The following is a 4,245-nucleotide window of genomic DNA, read 5'->3' on the forward strand; positions in this document are numbered from 1 at the left end:
ATAATGATAAATCATATAATTTCTCTGTTTAAGCTATTCATTCAGAAACTTTAATCTTCTTACTAAGAGCTGATGATAGATCTGCCCTCCATCTTCTCATGGATGACCCTTTATAAGAGTGTTGGGTTTATACTGAATTTATAGGACAGAAAGTTAGAACAAGTTCCAACTGTGATGTGTCCACAGTCAAGTCTTCCATTACTGACTCTGATCTTTACAAATTACCACCTTCATTAATTTTTTCTAGGTCTCTTTGCCTATCCCCATTTTGTCCACAGAGTTCTCTCAATGCTTTAACAAACTTTCACACCAAACACTAAAGTTATAAGGGAAAGGTGCATTTCTCATGCTTTGGATGAGAATATTTCTTACACATGGGTGTTTAAAAATGGTTCTCTGTCTGAGAACAAGCAACTGTTTCAAACTACCATTTGATTTCTGCAGTTCCCTTGCATTGACATACTAGAAGCTGTTTTAAAGTGTAATTAACTATACCTAGCTTCTTGGAAAGTGCTTGTTTTCTGCTATCATAATCACCTACCTGTAATGAACCATGACTTGTAGTTATGAAACGGCATCAGCCCCAGTGGCTTCATTGGCATTTCTGCCTGCCAGCAGAAAGGATCATAAGAAATAATAAAACAAAAAAAAATTCAATAAAAAACCTCACAAATTATTATTACCAAAAGATTTTTGCCCCCTGGACAGAACATAATCAAATATAATAAGGTAGGGTTAATATAATATTATAAATCCTCATCTTTCCTGATATACCAATCCATTTAGAAGTTAATGCATAATATTTTCTTCTTTCTTGCAGTTGTAATAATACATTAGAAATAGATAGCTTTGTCTTCATATATATGTATATATAGACCTAGTTTAATAACTTTTATAATATTTATGTTATATATCCATTTAACTTAAAAACATGCAACTATTTTATACTTTGCAGTGTTTGTTCATATGGAGTTGGAATACACTCATGATGGATTATAAAATATATTAGTATTATTTCTGAAAACTGATATACTTTAAAGTGATATACTTTAGTTGATCAAAACCATTCTAAATTAGAGATGAATATTATTTTATGGATCTCTTTCCTCATAAAGCAACAGAGAAAATGGTATAAAACTTTAATGTTGATATTATTGGTAGAATTTTCACTTTCTATTTCTAATGATTAGCTTTACATTCACTCCAAGATGTACATATGAAGTTTTTTCTTTTAAAAATATGAGTAAACATCGCTTCTCGGCCTTTTGGCTAAGATCAAGTGTAGTATCTGTTCGTATCAGTTTAAAACTATGAGTAAAACTAGCTTAAAAATATAATATGTTTATTGATGGTTATTAGAATGCTTAGTTGATTTGAGTTCTGAACAAAATCACTCATTGTGATTTTTTTCCAATTGATGAGAGGCCTCCAAGCAGGATATTGTATCTAGATTAATAAACTGGTTGGTTCCAATTAACTGTGTTATGTGAAGGCTTCACACATACAGCACGGACTTAATAATTTAATTAGTGGAAAAAACCTATGCCATTTTGGCAGAGTCATCAACCATTCCTATGCTCTAATTACTATTTTTGTATATATATCCCTATGTAATATTCACAGCATTCTTTTTCTCTGCATTGGCTATTGCAGATTTCCTGAGATGTCCTCAATACACTGATCTTTCTCTCTATTGGGGCTCAGCTTAGACTCTTAACTATACCCGGAGTGCAAAGTTATGACCTCTATCTAAAAATAAATCACTTCCTTTTCTTCCAGCCCAACTGAAAGACACTTCCATATAAAAATTTCTCCTGTGAGCTTTTCATAAATTGTTTTTATAATGTTTAAGTAAGCTCCTTCTATCACGACTTTCTCCAGGGTTTTTATTAAGAAAGGATGCTATATTTTGTCAAATGCTTTTTCTGCATCTTTCGACAAGATCATATGGTTTTTATTTTTTCTTTTGTTAATGTTATGTATAACATTGATGGATTTGCGAATACTGAATCAGCACTGTATCCCAGGAATGAATCCTACTTGATCATGATGGATAATTCTTTTTATATACTATTGAATTCATTTTGCTAGTATCTCTTCAATGGGGAAAAACTAAGAGCTTTCCCCCGAGATCAGGAACACAACAGGGATGTCCACTCTCACCACTGTTGTTTAACATAGTGCTGGAAGTCCTAGCATCAGCAATCAGACAACAAAAGGAAATAAAAAACATCAGAATAGGCAAAGAAGTCAAACTTTTGCTTTTTGCAGATGACATGATACTCTATATGGAAAACCCAACCGACTTCACCAGAAGCCTACTAGAACTGATCCATGAATTCAGCAAAGTCACAGGGTACAAAAATCAATGTACAGAAATCCGTTGCATATTTATACACCAATAATGAAGCAACCGAAAGAGAAATCAAGAAGTGGATCCCATTCACAATTGTATGAAAAACCGTAAAATACCTAGGAATAAACCTAACCAAAGATGTAAATTACCTGTACAATGAAAACTATAGAAAGCTTATGAAAGAAATTGAAGACACGAAGAAATGGCAAAACATCCCATGCTGATGGATCAAAAGAATAAACATTGTTAAAATGTCATTATTACCCAAAGCAATCTACACATTCAATGCAATCCCAATCAATTTCACACCAGCATTCTTCTCAAAGCTAGAACAACTATCCTAAAGTTCATATGGAACCAAAAAAAAAAAAAAAACCCAAATAGCCAAAGTAATATTGAAGAAGAAAACCACAAGAGAAAGCATCACAATCCCAGACTTTAGCCTCTACTACAAAACTGTCATCATCAAGACAAGTATGGTATTGGCACAAAAACAGACACATGGACCAATGGAATAGAATAGAGAACCCAGAACTGGACCCACAAGTGAATAGCCAATTAATCTTTGGCTATGCAGGAGAGAGTATCCAATGGAAAAAAGACAGCCTCTTTAGCAGGTGGTGCTGGGAGACCTGGACAGCAATATGCAGAATGAAACTAGACCACTTTCTTACACCATACACAAAATTAAACTCAAAATGGATGAAAGACCTGAATGTGAGACAGGAAACCATAAAAACCCTTGAGGAGAAAGCAGGAAATAGCCTCCTGGACCTCAGCCACAGCAATTTCCTACTCAATACATCCCCAAAGGCAAGGAAATCAAGAACAAAAATGAACTACTGGGTCCTCATCAAGATAAAAAGCTTCTGGTTTTTCCCTTATTATTTTCATTACTTTTTTTTTCCTCTTCTTTTTTTGGTGGTGGGGGTGGTTATGTTTAAGTGAAGTTGCTTTTACAACACCAAAGACTTAATCATCCATTTCCTACATAAAAGGTAGCTACTTTTTTGCATGGACCTCAAGCATATTGTAGTATAGAGGTGGAATTTAAGGAAAGGTATTAAGCAGGCTCTGTGTAGCTTATGAACAAGTAATATATTGTATCATTTATCTTGAATGTATTATAGATAAGCTGCTATATAACAATTGCCACTTCAGATAGCTGTGAAATTAGGTGATTAACTAGTTGGTACTTAACCTTCTAATTTCTGTATAAGTCTAATTACATGAAACTGAAGTTGGTGTTTTCATTTTTTACTTTGCTTTTCTGTTTGGAGTGTCATTACAGTAACTACTGTATTGTAAATGATGGAAAATAATTGCATATGCTAAAAAATATGAAACTTTATAAAGTAAAAAAAATAAAATAAAATAAAATTTCAAAAAAAAAAAAGCTTCTGCACTGCAAAGGAAACAATCAAGAAAACTAATAGGCAACTGAGAGAATGGGAAAAGATAGTGGTAAATGGTATATCAGATAAAGGGCGAGTATCCAAAATCTACAAGGAACTCACCAAACTCCACACCCGAAAAATGAATAATCCTGTGAAGAAATGGGCAGAAGACATGAACAGACACTTCTCCAAAGAGGACATTCAGATGGCCAAGAGGCACATGAAATGATGCTCAAAGTCACTCATTATCAGGGAAATACAAATCAAAACCACACTGAGATACCACCTCATGCCAGTCAGAGTGGCTAAAATGAACAAATCAAGAGACTAAATATGCTGGCAAGGATGTGGAGAAACAGGCACTCTCCTACACTGTTGGTGGGAATGTAAACTGATGCAGCTGCTCTGGAAAACAGTGTGGAGTTTCCTCAAAAAATTATCAGTAGAACTCCCCTATGACCCAGCAATAGCACTGCTGGGGATTCACCCAAG

At 34.1% G+C, this 4,245-nt stretch overlaps 1 pseudogene; it reads left to right on the forward strand.

Annotated features, from left to right (window-relative positions):
• Positions 1 to 1,249: 1,249 nt before the first annotated feature.
• On the forward strand, positions 1,250 to 1,366 carry LOC115293127 (annotated as a pseudogene).
• Positions 1,367 to 4,245: the final 2,879 nt, after the last annotated feature.

Source organism: Suricata suricatta, chromosome 5, assembly GCF_006229205.1.
Source record: "Suricata suricatta isolate VVHF042 chromosome 5, meerkat_22Aug2017_6uvM2_HiC, whole genome shotgun sequence".
NCBI classification, from domain to species: Eukaryota; Metazoa; Chordata; class Mammalia; order Carnivora; family Herpestidae; genus Suricata; species Suricata suricatta.